At 41.4% G+C, this 18,964-nt stretch overlaps 1 protein-coding gene across 48 annotated transcripts in view; it reads left to right on the top strand.

Annotated features, from left to right (window-relative positions):
* The window catches only part of LOC105465213 (aspartic peptidase retroviral like 1), a 147,433-nt gene that overhangs the window by 75,660 nt on the left and 52,809 nt on the right, over positions 1–18,964 (top strand). For 40 of the 48 annotated variants that reach the window (XR_011611880.1, XR_011611870.1, XR_011611841.1 and 37 more), the window contains one exon: positions 4,196–4,287. The exons of 6 other annotated variants lie outside the window; for them this stretch is intronic. The gene's annotated coding sequence lies outside the window, so the exon portion shown is untranslated. Of the gene's footprint in view, positions 1–4,195; positions 4,288–13,374; positions 13,480–18,964 lie in introns of all 48 variants that reach the window. 2 more of the 48 variants (XR_011611875.1, XR_011611856.1) reach the window with 1 other exon arrangement.

The following is an 18,964-nucleotide window of genomic DNA, read 5'->3' as shown; positions in this document are numbered from 1 at the left end:
CAAGTAGGAGATTTCTTGGTATCCTGGCCCAGCCCTGGAGTAATCTGACTCCACGGGGCAGTACCAGCCCCTCTCTGTTCTCTCAGCATCTCCTTTCCTTCCAAACCAGACTGATAGTCCCAGGCTCGAAAGACCCATCTCTTTTGTCACAGAAGACTGCAGCTGATGAACGACTTACTATTACTGACTGCCTTGACGGGTTTGCACTTTATGAGGAGATCTTAGCATATCACTTCTGCTGCCGTTATTAAGTATTACCCAAACTATATTACCACTTCTTCTCTTCCAGTCAATTTTGGTAATTTTTATTTTTTTCTTAAAAAAGTTTTAAAATTATTGGAATAAATTTTGCATAGTCTTACTATATTTTAAAGCTCGATTTTATCTTCCATTTTTCATCCCAATATTATTTAATATTTCAGTCTTTTTTTTTTTTTTTTTAATAGTGACAGGGTTTTGCTATGTTGGCCAGGTTGGTCTTGAACTCTTGGCCTCAAGCAGTCCTCCTGTCTTCGCCTCCCAAAGTGCTAGGATTACAGGTGTGAGCTACTGTGCCTGGCCTCAGCCTTTTTTTATGATCTGTTTTACTAGTGGTCTGTCTTTTCTTTAAGGACCCGTTTTGTTATCTCTATTGTTTGTCTTCTATTTCATTAACTTTTTCTTTCTAATTATTTAAAAACTAATTTTGCAATGGAAAAGTAATACAATGAGTCACTTTCTCTTCCAAACTATTATGAAAAGATCAACAACCCAAAGTAATAGAAAAAAGGACTTTTAAAAAAGAAATCTACATGGTTTATAGATGCAAGAAAATACTTTATTAGCAAGTACAACCATGCATTTTTTTTTTTTTTTTGAAACAGAATCTTCTCTGTTGCCCAGGCTGGAGTACAGTGCTGCAGTCTTGGCTCACTGCAACCTCTGCCTCTTGGGGTTCAAGTGATTCTCGTGTCTCAGCCTCCCAAGTAGCTGAGATCACAGGAGTGTGCCACCATGCCCGGCCAACAATGCATCTTTTAATGGTGGACCTCTAGGCCTGAGTGGAGAAGAGAGGCATCTTCAGAGAGGTGTCTACTGCAGAGAGAGAGTGCCTAATGGGGGGAACCCTGGACTACAGCCAGGAGGTTGCCCTGCTCTCAGCCCTGTCTTTTATTTACTAGTAATAAGCAAGGCATAGACCTCTCTTCTCTCCCCTGCAAATCGTGACTAATAAAAAATGTCCCCACCTGCCTTGCCTAATTGGCTGTTGTAGCACATCAGATTCAGAATGTGAAGAAGACAAGACACCTGAACTCCTGCTTAGGCCCTCGCCTCCCAACTTTCTTTTGCCACATGTAGCAGCAGGGAGGGGTTGTAGATGAAACCAGCCTGTTCTGGCGGGACTACTTAGCAGGCCCTTCCCTTAAAGGAAAATTATTTTGAAAAGAAAGAGGGGATATTATTCTCTCTCTAGCTCACTGTGCTTTCTGTCTTATCTCTTCTTCAGTTTTGATTTTGATTTTGTTTTTAGGATTTTATAATTCTGTATTCTGTGGAGAAGCATGGGAGGGGAAGGTGTGTTGGAAACTGGGCCTAAAAACCAGGAGGCAGAAATGGATGTCCTGTATCAGCAGTTCTCAAGTGCTTTGGTCTCAGGACCCTTTTATACCCTTCTTCCTTCTTCATTTTTTTTAGCTTTATTGAGTTATAATTGATACACAAAAAATAGCACACATTTGATTTATATGTCTTGAGGAGTATACATCTTGGCGAGTTTGAACATGTGCATACACCCATGAGACCATCTCCACAACCACAATGCTAAACTTACCCATTACCTCCAAAAAATTGCTTGTGTTCTTTTTTTTTTAATTTTTGTTTTTTTATTATATTTTAAGTTCTAGGGTACATGTGCATAACGTGCAGTTTTGTTACATATGTATACATGTGCCATGTTGGTGTGCTGCACCCATTAACTCGTCATTTACATTAGGTATATCTCCTAATGCTATCTCTCCCCCGTACCCCCACCCCACAACAGGCCCCCGTGTGTGATGTTTCCCTTGCTGTGTCCAAGTGTTCTCATTGTTCAATTCCCACCTATGAGTGAGAACATGCGGTATTTGGTTTTCTGTTCTTGTGATAGTTTGCTGAGAATGATGGTTTCCAGCTGCATCCATGTCCCTACAAAGGACATGAATTCATCCTTTTTAATGGCTGCATAGTATTCCATGGTGTATATATGCCACATTTTCTTAATCCAGTCTGTCATTGATGGACATTTGGGTTGGTTCTAAGTCTTTGTATTGTGGATAGTGCTGCAATAAACATACGTGTGCATGTGTCTTTATAGCAGCATGATTGACAATCCTTTGGGTATATCCCAGTAATGGGATGACTGGGTCAAATGGTATTTCTATTTCTAGATCCTTGAGGAATCGCCACACTGTCTTCCACAATGGTTGAGTTTACAGTCCCACCAATGGTGTAAGACTGTTCCTATTTCTCCACATCTTCTCCAGCACCTGTTGTTTCCTGACTTTTTAATGATCACCATTCTAACTGATGTGAGATGGTATCTCATTGTGGTTTTGATTTGCATTTCTCTGATGGCGAGTGATGAGAGCATTTTTTCATGTGTCTGTTGGCTGCATAAATGTCTTCTTTTGAGAAGTGTCTGTTCATATCCTTTGCCCACTTTTTGATGGGGTTGTTTGTTTTTTTCTTGTAAATTTGTTTGAGTTCTTTGTAGGTTCTGGATATTAGCCCTTTGTCAGATGAGTAGATTGCAAACATTTTCTGCCATTCTGTAGGTTGCCTGTTCACTCTGATGGTAGTTTCTTTTGCCATGCAGAAGCTCTTTAGTTTAATTAGATCCCATTTGTCAATTTTGGCTTTTGTTGCCATTGCTTTTGGTGTTTTAGACATGAAGTCCTTGCCCATGCGTATGTCCTGAATGGTATTGCCTAGGTTTTCTTCTAGGGTTTTTATGGTTTTAGGTCTAACATTTAAGTCTCTAATCCATCTTGAATTAATTTTTGTATAACGTATAAGGAAGGGATCCAGTTTCTGCTTTCTACATATGGCTAGCCAGTTTTCCCAGCACCATTTATTAAATAGGGAATCCTTTCCCCATTTCTTGTTTTTGTCAGGTTTGTCAAAGATCAGATGGTTGTAGATGTGTGGTATTATTTCTGAGGGCTCTGTTCTTTTCCATTGGTCTGTATGTCTGTTTTGGTACCAGTACTGTGCTGTTTTGGTTACTGTAGCCTTGTAGTATAGTTTGAAGTCAGGTAGCATGATGCCTCCAGCTTTGTTCTTTTGGCTTAGGATTGTCTTGGCAATGCGAGCTCTTTTTTGGTTCCATATGAACTTTAAAGTAGATTTTTCCAATTCTGTGAAGAAAGTCATTGGTAGCTTAATGGGGATGGCATTGAATCTATAAATAACCTTGGGGAGTATGGCCGTTTTCACGATATTGATTCTTCCTATCCATGAGCGTGGAATATTCTTCCATTTGTTTGTGTCCTCTTTTATTTCACTGAGCAGTGGTTTGTAGTTCTCCTTGAAGAGATCCTTCACATCCCTTGTAAGTTGGATTCCTAGGTATTTTATTCTCTTTGAAGCAATTGTGATTGGGAGTTCATTCATTATTTGGCTCTCTGTTTGTCTGTTACTGGTATATAAGAATGCTTGTGATTTTTGCATGTTGATTTTGTATCCTGAGACTTTGCTGAAGTTGCTTATCAGCTTAAGGAGATTTTGGGCTGAGACAATGGGGTTTTCTAAATATACAATCATGTCATCTGCAAACAGGGGCACTTTAACTTCATGTTTTTCCTTTTTTTTTTTTTCAAGTTATAACCAGTTTTATTGAAAAGGACCCTGTACACATTTATCAATTCTAATACCTTAATAGCTACCCAACAAGTCATTAACATACAGAAACATGCATCATGAGAAGCAAGAAATATCACCCATCCCTTCTGCATATTAGCAACTTGTCACTCCTGAGCAACAGTGCTCACATCACTGAGGTCTGTGAACAGTCACTTTTCGCATTCATCCTGAGTGAAAGATGGAATGACTTAAGTACAAATGCAACATATTATAAACAATTTCTTAGAAAAAAAGTCACAAATTAAACCAAAGTATTTTACAGAATTTACTACAAAACGCCATAAAAACTGCCTTCACTTAACCTCTCTCTCCCCAGATCCAGCAAGCCAACTGGATGTCTTTGGGCATGATGGTGACTCCCTTAGCGTGGATGACACACAGATTAGTATCATCGAACAGACCCACCAGGTACGCTTTGTTAGCCTCCTGCAGCGCACGGATGGCCGGGCTCTGAAACCTCAGGTCGATTTTGAAATCCTGCGCGATCTCCCTCACCAACCTCTGGAAGGGCAGCTTCCGGATGAGCAGCTGGGTCGACTTCTGATAGGGACGCATCTCTGGAAGTGCCAGGGTCCTGGGCCTATAGCAATGAGGCTTCTTCACCCTGCCGGTAGAGGGGGCGCTTTTCCTGGCGGCTCTCGTGTCCAGCTGTTTGCCGGGGACTTTCCCACCGGTGGATTTAGGAGCTTAGTTCAGGCCATTTTCTTTCACCCAATGCCGAAGTTTTAGGTCACTTCTCCGACTGCTGCGCCGCTTCCGCTGCCCGAGGAAGAGCCGCAATCGCGGAGCAAAGAACCGACACTAGCCCAATGAATGACCAAACCGCTCTGCTGACTTCCTCTTTTTCGTAATTGAATACCCTTTCTTTCTTTCTCCTGCCTGATTGCCCTGGCCAGAACTTCCAACACTATGTTGGATAGGAGTGGTGAGAGAGGGCATCCCTGTCTTATGCCAGTTTTCAAAGGGAATGCTTCCAGTTTTTGCCCATTCAGTATGATATTGGCTGTGGGTTTGTCATAAACAGCTCTTATTATTTTGAGATACATTCCATCAATACCGAATTTATTGAGAGTTTTTAGCATGAAGGGCTGTTGAATTTTGTCAAAGGCCTTTTCTGCATCTATTGAGATAATCATGTAGTTTTTGTCTTTGGTTCTGTTTATATGCTGGATTACATTTATTGATTTGCCTGTGTTGAACCGGCCTTGCATCCCAGGGATGAAGCCCCCTTGATCATGGTGGATAATCTTTTTGATGTGCTGCTGGATTCGGTTTGCCAGTATTTTGTTGAGGATTTTTGCATCGATGTTCATCAGGGATATTGGTCTAAAATTCTCTTTATTTGTTGTGTCTCTGCCAGACTTTGGTATCAGGATGATGTTGGCCTCATAAAATGAGTTAGGGAGGATTCCCTCTTTTTCCATTGATTGGAATAGTTTCAGAAGGAATGGTACCAGTTCCTCCTTGTACCTCTGGTAGAATTTGGCTGTGAATCTGTCTGGCCCTGGACTTTTTTTGGTTGGTAGGCTATTAATTATTGCCTCAATTTCAGAGCCTGTTATTGGTCTATTCAGGGATTCAACTTCTTCCTGGTTTAGTCTTGGGAGAGTGTATGTGTCCAGGAATTTGTCCATTTCTTCTAGGTTTTTCTTGTTTATTTGCGTAGAGGTGTTTATAGTATTATCTGATGGTAATTTGTATTTCTGTAGGGTTGGTGGTGATATCCCCTTTATCATTTTTTATTGCATCTATTTGATTCGTCTCTCTTTTCTTCTTTATTAGTCTTGCTAGTGGTCTATCAATTTTGTTGATCTTTTCAAAAAACCAGCTCCTGGATTCATTGATTTTTTTAGAGGGTTTTTTGTGTCTCTGTCTCCTTCAGTTCTGCTCTGATCTTACTTATTTCTTGCCTTCTGCTAGCTTTTGAATGTGTTTGCTCTTGCTTCTCTAGTTCTTTTAATTGTGATGTTAGGGTGTCAATTTTAGATCTTTCCTGCTTTCTCTTGTGGGCATTTAGTGCTATAAATTTCCCTCTACACATTGCTTTAAATGTGTTGTTTGTATCTTTATTGTGTCTGTGTTCTCATTGGTTTCAAAGAACATCTTTATTTCTGCCTTCATGTCGTTATGTACTCAGTAGTCATTCATTAGTAGGTTGTTCAGTTTCCATGTAGTTGAGCAGTTTTGAGTGGGTTTCTTAATCCTGAGTTCTAGTTTGATTGCGCTGTGGTCTGAGAGACAGTTTGTTATAATTTCTGTTCTTTTACATTTGCTGAGGAGTGCTTTACTTCAAACTATGTGGTCAATTTTGGAATAAGTGCGATGTGCTGAGAGGAATGTATATTCTATTGATTTGGGATGGAGAGTTCTGTAGATGTCTATTAGGTCTACTTGGTGCAGAGCTGAGTTCAGTTCCTGGATATCCTTGTTAACTTTCTGTCTCGTTGATCTGTCTAATGTTGACAGTGGGGTGTTAAAGTCTCCCAATATTATTGTGTGAGAGTCTGATTCTCTTTGTAAGTCTCTAAGGACTTGCTTTATGAATCTGGGTGCTCCTGTATTGGGTGCATATGTATTTAGGATAGTTAGCTTTTCTTGTTGAATTGATCCCTTTACCATTATGTAATGGCCTTCTTTGTCTCTTTTGATCTTTGTTGGTTTAAAGTCTGTTTTATCAGAGACTAGAATTGCAACCCCTGCCTTTTTTTTTGTTTTCCATTTGCTTGGTAGATCTTCCTCCATCCCTTTATTTTGAGCCTATATGTGTCTCTGCGTGTGAGATGGGTCTCCTGAATACAGCACACTGATGGGTCTTGAGTCTTTATCCAATTTGTCAGTCTGTGTCTTTTAATGGGAGCATTTAGCCCATTTACATTTAAGGTTAATATTGTTATGTGTGAATTTGATCCTGTCATTATGATGTTAGCTGGTTATTTTGCTCGTTAGTTGATGCAGTTTCTTCCTAGCATCTATGGTTGTTACATTTTGGCATGTTTTTGCAATGGCTGGTACCTGTTGTTCCTTTCCATGTTTAATGCTTCCTTCAGGATCTCTTGTAGGGCAGGCCTGGTGGTGACAGAATCTCTCAACATTTGCTTGTCTGTAAAGGATTTTATTTCTCCTTCACTTATGAAACTTAGTTTGGCTGGATATGAAATTCTGGGTTGAAAATTCTTTTCTTTAAGAATGTTGAATATTGGCCCCCACTCTCTTCTGGCTTGTAGAGTTTCTGCTGAGAGAACTGCCATTAGTCTGATGGGCTTCCCTTTGTGTGTAACCTGACCATTCTCTCTGGCTGCCCGTAACATTTTTTCCTTCATTTCAGCTTTGGTGAATCTGACAATTATGTGTCTTGGAGTTGCTCTTCTTGAGGAGTATCTTTGTGGCGTTCTCTGTATTTTCTGAATTTGAATGTTGGCCTGCCTTGCTAGATTGGGAAAGTTCTCCTGGATAATATCCTGCAGAGTGTTTTCCAGCTTGGTTCCATTCTCCCTGTCACTTTCAGGTACACTAATCAGATGTAGATTTGGTCTTTTCACATAGTCCCATATTTTTTGGAGGCTTTGTTCATTTCTTTTTACTCTTTTTTCTCTAAACTTCTCTTCTCGCTTCATTTCATTCATTTGATCTTCAATTACTGATAGCCTTTCTTCCAGTTGATTGAATCGGTTACTGAAGCTTGTGCATTTGTCACGTAGTTCTTGTGCCATGGTTTTCAGCTCTATCAGGTCATTTAAGGACTTCTCTACATTGCTTATTCTAGTTAGCCATTCGTCTCATCTTTTTTCAAGGTTTTTGTCTTCTTTGCGATGGATTCAAACTTCCTCCTTTAGCTCGGAGAAGTTTGATCGTCTGAAGCCTTCTCTCAACTCGTCAAAGTCATTCTCCGTCCAGCTTTGTTCCGTTGCTGGCGAGGAGCTGTGTTCCTTTGGAGGGGGAGAGGCGCTCTGACTTTTAGAATTTTCAGCTTTTCTGCTGTTTTTTCCCCATCTTTGTGGTTTTATCCACCTTTAGTCTTTGATGATGGTGATGTACAGATGGGGTTTTGGTGTGGATGTCGTTTCTGTTTGTTAGTTTTCCTTTTAACAGTCAGGACCCTCAGCTGCAGGTCTGTTGGAGTTCGCTGGAGGTCCACTCCAGACCCTGTTTGTCTGGGTATCAGCAGCAGAGGCTGCAGAATAGTGACTATTGCTGAATAGCAAATGTTTCTGTGTGATCGTTTCTCTGGAAGCTTTGTCTCAGAGGGGTACCCGGCTGTGTGAGGTGTCAGTCTGCCCCTACTAGGGGGTGCCTCCCAGTTAGGCTACTTGGGGGTCAGAGACCCACTTGAGGAGGCAGTCTGTCCATTCTCGGATCTCAAACTCCATGCTAGGAGAACCACTACTCTCTTCAAAGCTGTCAGACAGGGACATTTAAATCTGCAGAGGTTTCTGCTGCCTTTTGTTTGTGTATGCCACATCCTTAGAGGTGGAGTCTGCAGAGGCAGGCAGGCCTCCTTGAACTTTGGTGGGCTCCACCCAGTTCCAGCTTACCTGGACCAGCCGCTTTATTTACCTACTCAAGCCTCAGCAATGGCAGGCGCCCCTCCCCCAGCCTCGCTGTCACCTTGCAGTTAGATCTCAGAATGTTGTGCTAGCAATGAGGGAGGCCCAGTGTGCGTGGGACCCTCCGAGCCAGGTGCAGGATATAATCACCTGGTGTGCCCTTTGCTAAGACTGTTGGAAAAGCATAGTATTAGGGTGGGAGTGACCCCATTTTCCTGGTGCTGTGTGTCACGGTTTCCCTTGACTATGAAAGGAAATTCCCTTACCCTTTGCACTTCCCAGGTGAGGCAATGCCTCGCCCTGCTTCGGCTCTTGCTTGGTGGGCTGCACCCACTGTCCTGCACCCACTGTCTGACACGCCCCAGTGAGATGAACCCAGTACCTCTGTTGGAAATGCAGAAATCACCCGTCTTCTGTGTCGCTCACGCTGGGAGCTGGAGACTGGAGCTGTTCCTATTCAGCCATCTTGGAATCTCTTCTTCTTTTTTTTTTTTTTTTTGAAACAGGGTCTCACTCCCCAGGCTGCAGTGCAGTGGTGCGATCTCAGCTCACTGCATGTGCCATCATGCCCTACTCATTTTTTTTTTTTGTCTTTTGTAACGTTGAGGTCGTACTATGTTGCCCAGGCTGGTCTCAATATCCCAGACTCAAGTGATCCTCCTGCCATGGCCTCCCAAAGTGCTGGGATTACAGGCATGAGCCACTGTGCTTGGCCTGCTTGTGTTCATGCGCACGTGTGTGTGTGTGTGTTTTGGTAAGAACATTTAAGATAACATGTATTGGGCCGGGCGTGGTAGCTCACGCCTGTAATCCCAGCACTTTGGGAGGCCAGGGCGGGCGATCATGAGGTCAGGAGATCGAGACCATCCTGGCTAACACAGTGAAACCCCGTCTCTACTAAAAATACAAAAAAATTAGCCGGGCATGTTGGTGGGCACCTGTAGTCCCAGCTACTTGGCAGGCTGAGGCAGGAGAATGGCATGAACCTGGGTGGTGGAGCTTGCAGTGATCCGAGATCGCACCACTGCACTCCAGCCTGGGTGACAGAGCCGGACTCTGTCTCAAAAACAAACAAACAAACCAAAAAAAAAGAAAAGAAACATATCGGCCAGGTGTGGTGGCTCACGCCTGTAATCCCAGCACTTTGAGAGGCCGAGGTGGGCAGATCACGAGGTCAAGAGATCGAGACCATGCTGGCTAACATGGTGAAACCCCATCTCTACTAAAAATACAAAAAAATTAGCTGGGCATGGTGGCATACTCCGATAGTCGCAGCTACTCAGGAGGCTGAGGCAGGAGAATCGCTTAAACCTGGGAGGCGGAGGTTGCAGTGAGCCGAGATAGTGCCACTGCACTCCAGCCTGGTGACAGAGTGAGACTCTGTCTCAAAAAAAAAAAAAAGATAACATGTATTCTCTTAGTGTATTTTAAAGTGCCCAATACCTTATCGTTAACTATAGGTACTATATTGTACAGCAGATATCTAGAATTTATTTATCTTGGCCAGGCAAGGTGGCTCATGCCTGTAATCCCAGCACTTTGGGAGGCTGAGGCGGGCCGATCATGAGGTCAGGAGATTGAGACCATCCTGGCTAACACGGTGAAACCCCGTCTCTACTAAAAACACAAAAAATTAGCCAGGCATGGCGGTGTGTGCCTGTAGTCCCAGCTGCTGGGGAGGCTGAGGCAGGAGAATGGCATGAACCTGGAAGGCGGAGCTTGCAGTGAACTGAGATCATGCCACTGCACTCCAGCCTGGGCGACAGAGCAAGACTCTGTCTCAAAAAAAAAAAAAAAAAGAATGTATTCATCTTGCATACAAAAGAATGGATGAAAAAAAGTTATGTACACATGATGGAATACTATACAACTTTAAAAAAGAAGGAAATCTTGCTATCTGTAACAACATGGATAAACCTAGAGAATACTGTGCCAAATGAAACAAGCCAGTTACAGGAGGAAAAACACCATGTGATTCTACCTATATGATGCATATTCCACATACATAAGAATAGAATGGTGACCACCAGGGACTGGGGGAGGGAGCAATGGGGAGCATTTTTCAATGGACATACAGCTTCTATTATATAATTAAAAAATTTAAAAAGCTGTGGTAAAATACACTCAACATTTTTAAGTATGCAGTTCAGTTGTATTGAGTACATTTATATTGTGCAAGCATCACCACTCTTTATCTCTAGAACTCTTTTCATCTTGAAAATTGAAACTCTATCCATATTAAATGAAAACTCCCTATTCTTCCCTCCCTCAACCCCTGATCACCACCAGTATCCTCTGTTCTCCATGAATCTGATTAGGCACCCCAAGTAAGTGGAATCATATAGCACATCTCCCTGTGTGGCTTACATCACCCTGCACAATGTCTTTTTTTTTTTGCCCAAGCTTGAGTGCAATGGCATGATCTCAGCTCACTGCAGCCTCCGCCTCCCAGGTTCAAGTGATTCTCCTGCCTCAGCCTCCCAAGTAGCTGGGATTACAGGTGTGTTCCATCACCCCGGGTAATTTTTTGTATTTATAGTAGAAACGGGGTTTCACCATGTTAGCCAGGCTAGTCAAAACTCCTGACCTCAGATGATCCGCCCACCTCTGCCTCCCAATGTGGTGGGATCACAGGCGTGAGCCACCGTGCCCGGCCCACAATGTCTTAAATGTTTATATTGTAGCATGTTTCAGAACTTCCTTCTTATGGCTGAACAACATTCCATTGTATGTATACACCACATTTTGTCCATCCATTCATCACTGATAGACATTTGGGTTGCTTATACCTTGCTTGCTATTGTGATAATACTGCGACAAATATGAGTGGATAAATACCTCTTCAGGACTCTGCTTTCAATTCAGTTGGATATATAACCAGAAGTAGAATTGCTAGATCATATGGTAATTCTATTTTCAATTATTTGAGGAACTGCCATGTTGTTTTCTCCAGCAGCTGCACCATTTTGTATTCCCAGTAACACTACATTAGGGGTTCAATTTCTCCATATCATTGCCAGCACTTGTTATTTTTGATTTTTAAAAAATGTGTGTTTTGACAAGTAAAAATTATATGGATTTATGGTATACAACATGATGTTTTGATATATGTATATATATACACACACACATACACATTGTGGAATGGCTAAATTAACCTATTGAACATATGCATTGCCTCATATACTTCCCATTTTTTGTGATAAGACCACTTAATTCTCTTAGCAATTTTCAAATATACAATGTATTGTTACTTACTGTAGTCAGCATGACATACAGTCGCTCTCTTGAACTTGTTCCTCCTGTCTAACAAATTTTGTGTACTTTGACATCTTTCCAATCTCCTCACCCCCCACCCTCTGGTAACCACCATTTTACTCTCTATTTCTATGAGTTCAACTATTTTATACTCCATATATAAGTGAGGTCTTTCTGTACCTGGCTTATTTCACTTGACATAATATCTTCCAGGTTCGTCCATGTTGTCACAAATGACAGGATTTTCTTCTTTTTAAAGGATGAATGGTACTCCATTGTGTGTATGTATCACATTTTCTTCATTCATCTGCTGATGGACCCTTGCATTGATTTTATATCTTGGCTATTGTGAATAATGCTGTAATGAACATGGGAGTGTGAATATCTCTTCAACATACTGATTTCATTTCCCTTAGATGTATACCCAGTAGTGATATTGCTGGATCATATGGTAGTTCTACTTTTAAATTTTTGAGGAATCACCATAGTGTTTTTCATAATGGCTGTACTAATTCACATTTCCATCAGTAATGTGCAAGGGTTTCCTTTTCTCAACGTCCTTGCCAATACTTGTCATCTTTCTTCTTTTTTGTAATAGCCATTCTAAGAAGAGTGAGGTGATACGTCATTGTTTTGAATTGCATTTCTCTGGTGATTAGTGCAGTTGAGCACCTTTTCAGATTCCTGTTGGCCATTTGTATGTCTTCTTTTGGGAAATGTCTGTTCAAGTCCTTTGATCATTTTAAAACTCTAGTTATTTGTTTTCTTCCTACTGAGTTGTTTGAGTTTCTTATATACACTTTAGATCATAACCCCTTCTCAGATACATGGTTTGCAAATGTATTCTCTCACTCTGTAAGTTGTCTCTTCACTATATTGTTTCCTTTGCTGTGCAGAAGAGTTTCAGTTTGATGTAATCCTATTTGTCAATTTTTGCTTTTGTTGCCTGAGCTTTTGGAGTCATATCCAAAATTTTTGCCCAGACTAATGTCATGAAGCTTTTCCCCTATGCTTTCTTCTAGTAGTTTTACAGTTTCAGGTCTTATGTTTGTCTTTAATCCACTTTTGATTTTTGTATATGGTGTGAAATGAACATTTAATTTCATTCTTCTGTATTTGAATATCCGGTTTTTCCAGCACCATTTATTGAGTAGGCTGTCCTTTCCCCAGTGTATGTTCTTGGGACCTTTGTTGAAAATCAGTTGACTGTAAATATATGGATTTATTTCTGGGTTCTTTATTTTGTTCCATTCGTCTATGTGTCTGTTTTTTGGTGGTACCATGCTGTTTTGGTTACTACAGCTTTGTAGTATATTTTGGAGACAGATAGTATGATACCTCTAGCCTTGTTCTTTTTTCTCCAGATTGCTTTGGCTATTTGGGGTCTTTTGTGGTTCTATAGGAATTTCAGAGTTGTTTTTTCTATTTTTGTGAAGAATTTTATTAGTATTTTGATAGAGATTGCATTGAATCTGTAGATCATTTTGGGTAGTATGGGCATTTTAATGTTAATTCTTCCAATCCATGGACACAGCATATCTTTCCATGTTTTGTGTGTGTCCTCTTCAGTTTCTTTCATCAGTGTTTCAATGGTGTTTTCTGTGTACAGATCTTTCATTTCTTTGATTACATTTATTCCTAAGTATTATTTATTTATTTATTTTATTATTATTATTATATATATTTTTTTGAGATGGAGTTTCACTCTGTTGTCCAAGCTGGAGTGGCGTGATCTCGGCTCACTGCAGCTTCTGCCTCCCGGGCTCAAGTGATTCTCGTGCCTCAGCCTTCTAAACAGGTACACACCACCACACCTGGCTCATTTTTTGTATTTTAGTAGAGATGGGGTTTTCACCATGTTGTCCAGTGTGGTCTCAAATTCCTGAGCTCAGGCAATCCTCCCACCTTGGCCTCCCAAAGTGTTGGGATTACAGGCGTTAGCCACTGCACCCAGCCTATTCCTAAGTATTTTAAAATAGCTATTGTAAATGAGATTGTTTTCTTCATTTTTTTGATAGTTTATTGTTATTGTATACAAACAGTACTGAATTTTGCATGTTGATTTTTGTTTCTTTTTTTAAAAAATACTATCAGACAAGCAAATGCATGTTGATTTTGTATCCTGCAACTTTACTGAATATGTTTATCAGTTCTAACATTTTTTGGTGATTTTTTACTATTGTCTATCTATCTAAAGATCATGTCATCAACAAACACAATTTAACTTTTTCCTTTGCGATTTATACAAATTTTATTTCTTTCTCTTGCCTAGTTGTTGTGGCTAGGATTTCTAATACTATGTTGAATAGAAGTGTCCAGAATAAGCATTCTTGTCTTATTACTAATCTTTTTTTTTTTTTTTTTTTTTTTTTTGAGATGGAGTCTTGCTCATTGCCCAGGCTGGAGTGCAGTGGCACGATCTCGGCTCGCTGCAAGCTCCGCCTCCCGGGTTCACACCATTCTCCTGTCTCAGCCTCCCGAGTAGCTGGGACTACAGGCGCCTGCCACCAGCCCTGGCTAATTTTTTGTATTTTTAGCAGAGATGGGGTTTCACCGTGTTAGCCAGGATGGTCTTGATCTCCTGACCTCGTGATCCGCCCGCCTCAGCCTCACAAAGTGCTGGGATTACAGGTGTGAGCCACCACGCCCAGCCTGTCTTATTATTAATCTTAAGAAGAAAGCTTTCAATTTTCACTATTCAATATGATGTTAGCTGTGGGCTTATTGTATATGATCCTTATTGTGTTGAGGTCCATTCCTTCTATGCCTAATTTATTGAGAGTTTTTAATCATGAAAGGATGTTGAATTTTGTTGAATACCTTTCTCCATCAATTGAGATGATCAGGCTGGGCGTGGTGGCTCATGCCTGTAATCCCAGCACTTTGGGAGGCCGAGGCAGGTGGATTACAAGCTCAGGAGATCAAGACCATCCTGGTTAACATGGTGAAACCCTGTCTCTACTAAAAATACAAAAAAATTAGCCAGGCGTGGTGGTGGGCGCGTGTAGTCCCAGCTACTCAGGAGGCTGAGGTAGGAGAATGGCGTGAACCCAGGAGGTGGAGCTTGCAGTGATCCGAGATCGCGCCACTGCACTCCAGCCTGGGTGACAGAGCCAGACTCCGTGTAAAAAAAAAAAAAAAAAATTGAGATGATCATTGGACTTTTGTCCTTCCTCCTGTTAATGTGGTGTATCATATTTATTGATTTGTGTATGTTGAACCATCCTTGCATTCCAGGAATAAATCCCAATTGAACATAATGGATGATCTTTTTTTTTTTTCTCCTTAGTGGGGACAGAGTTTCACTCTGCTGCCCTGTTGTCCAGGCTGGAGGACAGTGGTGTGATCTCAGCTCACTGCAACCACTGCCTCGTAGGTTCAAGCAATTCTTATGCCTCAGCCTGCTGAGTAGCTGGGATTACAGGCACCTGCCACCATGCCCTGCTAGTTTTTGTATTTTCTTTTTTTTTTTTTTTTTTTTTGAGACGGAGTCTCGCTCTGTCGCCCAGGCTGGAGTGCAGTGGCGCGATCTCGGCTCACTGCAAGCTCCGCCTCCCGGGTTCACGCCATTCTCCTGCCTCAGCCTCCCGAGTAGCTGGGACTACAGGCGCCCACAACCGCGCCCGGCTAATTTTTTTTTTGTATTTTTAGTAGAGACGGGGTTTCACCGTGGTCTTGATCTCCTGACCTTGTGATCCGCCCGCCTCGGCCTCCCAAAGTGCTGGGATTACAGGCGTGAGCCACCGCGCCCGGCCTAGTTTTTGTATTTTCATTAGAGATGGGGCTTCACCATGTTGGCCAAGCTGGTCTCAAACTCCTGACCTCAAGTGGTCTACCTGCCTTGGCTTTCCAAAGTGCTGGGATTACAGACATGAGCCTGGCCTGGATGATCTTTTTAATGTGTTGTTGAATTCGGTTTGCTGGTCTTGCTTTGTCACCCAGGCTGGAGTGCAGTGGCATAATCTTGGCTTACTGCAGCCTCAAACTCCTGGGCTCAAGTAATCCTCCTGTCTCAGTCTTTTAAAGTGCTGGTATTACAGATGTGAGTCACATTGCTCCTGGCCTTATTGAGGATTTTTGCATCTATGCTGATGTAGTCCCATTGGTCTATAATTTTCTTTTCTTGTAGTGTCCTTGTCTGGCTATTGTTCACAAGCATGTTGTTCAATTTCTTTGTATTTGTGAAATTTTCCAAAATTCCTTTTATTATTTCTAGTTTCATACCATTGTGGTCAGAAAAGATACTTGGTATGATTTCAGTCTTCTAAAGCTTATTAAGACTTGTTTTGTGGCCTAACATGTGAGTTGTCCTCAAGGATGTTCCATGTGCACCTGGGAAGAATGTATTTTCTACTGCTGTTGGATGGAATGTTCTTTATATGTCTATTAGGTTCCTTTGGTCTAAAGTGTAGTTCAAGTTTGATGTTTCCTTTTCGATTTTCTGGCTTTATTGAAAGTGGACTATTGAAGTCTCCTACTATTATTATTATTATTATTATTGAAATGGAGCCCTGCTCTGTCACCTAGGCTGGAGGGCAGTGGTGAAATCTCGGCTTGCTGCAGCCTCTGCCTCCTGGGTTCAAGTGATTCTCCTCCCTCAGCCTCCCGAGTAGCTGGGATTACAGGTGGGAGTCACCATGTCCAGCTAATTTTTGTCGTTTTAGTAGAGACGTGGTTTCGCCATGTTGGCCAGGCTGGTCTTGAACCCCTGACCTCCAGTGATCCACCTGCGTCAGCCTCCCAAAGTGCTGGGATTACAGGTGTGAGCCACTATGCCTGGCCTGAAGTTCCCTACTATTATTGTATTATAATCTCTCAAGATGTATTGATATTTGCCTTATGTATCTAGATGCTTTGATGTTGGGTGTATTTACAGTTGTCCCTTGGTGTGGGATTGCTTCCAGTACCACTGTGTATAACAAAAACTGCACCATTCAAGTCCCGCAGTTACCCTGCAGAACCTATGTATATGAAAAGTTGGCCCTCCATATACATGGGTTTCCCATCCTGTGAATACTGTATTTTCGATCCTCATTTGGTTGGAAAAAATCTGCATATAAGTGGACCCGTGCAGTTCAAACCCGTGTTGTTCAAGGTTCAACTGTATATTTACAGTTGTTGTATTGTCTTGATAAATTGATCCTCTATAATTATGTAATGATGTTCTTTGTCTTGTTTTACAGTTTTTTACTGAGTCTATTTTATCTAAGTATAGCTACCCCTGCTCTCTTTGGTTTCCATTTGCCTGAGCCTTTCACTTTCATTCTATGTGTGTTCTTAAATGTGAATTTAATCTTTATAGGCCACATATAGTTGGGTCTGTTTTTAAATTTTTGGTAGTATCCAACCTAATGGGTGTGAGGTGATAAATCTTTGTGGTTTTGATTTGCATTTCTCTAATGATTAGTGATGTTGAGCATCTTTACATATGATTGTTGGCCATTTGTGTCTCTTCTTAGGAGAAATGTCTATTCAAGTGCTTTACCCATTTTAAAAATGAAGGCATTTGCTCTTTGTTGTTGAGTTGTAGGAATTTTAAAAATATATTCTGAATAGTAAGTCCTTTTCAGATACATGATTTGCAAATATTTTTTCCCATTCTATGGGTTGCCTTTTCACGCTTTTTTTTTTTTTTTTTTTTGAGACAGGATCTTGCTCTATCATCCCTGGAGTACAATGGCATGAATGTGGCTCACTGCAGTCTCAACCTCCCTGGCTCAAGGGATCCTCCCACCTCAGCCTCCCAAATAGCTGGGACCATAGACACATGCCACCATATCTGGCTAAGTTTTGTATTTTTTGTAGAGATGAGATTTCACCATGTTACCCAGGTTGGTCTTGAACTCGTAGGCTCACGTGAACTGTCTGCCTCGGCCTCTCAAAGTGTTAGGATTACAGGTGTGAGCCACTGCACCCGGCTGCCTTTTCACTCCTGATTGTATCCTCTGTTGCACAGAAATTTTTTAGTTTGATGTAGTACCATATGTCTCCTTTTTTTTTTCCCCATGCTTTTTACGATTTCGAGCATCTTTTTGTGGGCTTATTGTGCTTGTATATCTTCTTTGGAGAAATGTCTGTTCAAGTCCTTTGCCCTTTTTGAATGGGGTTGTTTGGTTTTTCTGTTGTGGAATATTTAGATTTCTTTATGTATCCTAGCATGTTAAACCATACTAGAGATGTGCTTTTCAAATATTTTCCCCCATTCTGTGCATCACCTTTTTTACTCTGCTAAACGTGCCGTTTGATGCAAAAAAGTGTTTAATTTTCATGAGATCCAATATATTTATTTTTCTTCTGTTGCCTGTGCCTTGGGTGTTATATTCAAGAAGTCATTGACAAATCCAATGATATGCCCTTTTACACTCTTAAAAATTACAGACAACCCCAAATAACTTTTATTTAGTGGTTTTTTTTTTGTTTGTTTTTGTTTTTGAGATGGTGTCTCGCTCTGTCGCCTGGGCTGGGCGCAGTGGCCAGATCTCAGCTCACTGCAAGCTCCGCCTCCCAGGTTCACGCCATTCTCCTGCCTCAGCCTCCCGAGTAGCTGGGACTACAGGCGCCCGCCACCACGCCCAGCTAATTTTTTTTTTGTATTTTTAGTAGAGACGGGGTTTCACCGTGTTAGCCAGGATGGTCTCGATCTCCTGACCTCATGATCCGCCCGTCTCGGCCTCCCAAAGTGCTGGGATTACAGGCTTGAGCCACCGCGCCCGGCCTATTTAGTGGTTTTAACAATATTTACCATATCCAAAATATGATAAACGTTACAATTAGTATTTTGGAAAAATGTGCCATTACGAGTGCCCACCACCACACCCGGCTAGTTTTTGTATTTTGTAGTAAAGATGGGGTTTCATCATATTGGCCAGGCTGGTCTTGAACTCCAGACCTCAAGTGATCCACCCACCTTGGCCTCCCAAAGTGCTGGGATTACAGGCATGAGCCACTGCGCCCAGCCAACATACTTTTTATAAAAACAACTGTCTTCTCTAAAACCAAAAAAATGTAGATAATAGTAGTAGAAGACAGCTGGATTCTCATATCTGTTTTTGTATTCAGTCTGTTATGTATGTTGTTTTGAATGAAGTAGATGAAGGAAATCCCGCTACATACAGATTTGGAGTTGGAAAAAATAGTATTTTAATAACCTTTTTAGATCATGGTGGATACTCTTCTTTGGTATGTCATCAAAATTAGACAAATGGCAGTTTCTGAAAAATTAGTTGTAATATGTGTAAAAAATTAGTTGAATCCATATCAGTGAACTCATACCTTTCTATAGT

Source organism: Macaca nemestrina, chromosome 13, assembly GCF_043159975.1.
Source record: "Macaca nemestrina isolate mMacNem1 chromosome 13, mMacNem.hap1, whole genome shotgun sequence".
Classification (NCBI taxonomy): domain Eukaryota; kingdom Metazoa; phylum Chordata; class Mammalia; order Primates; family Cercopithecidae; genus Macaca; species Macaca nemestrina.
This window is presented reverse-complemented; position numbering and strand designations above follow the sequence as displayed.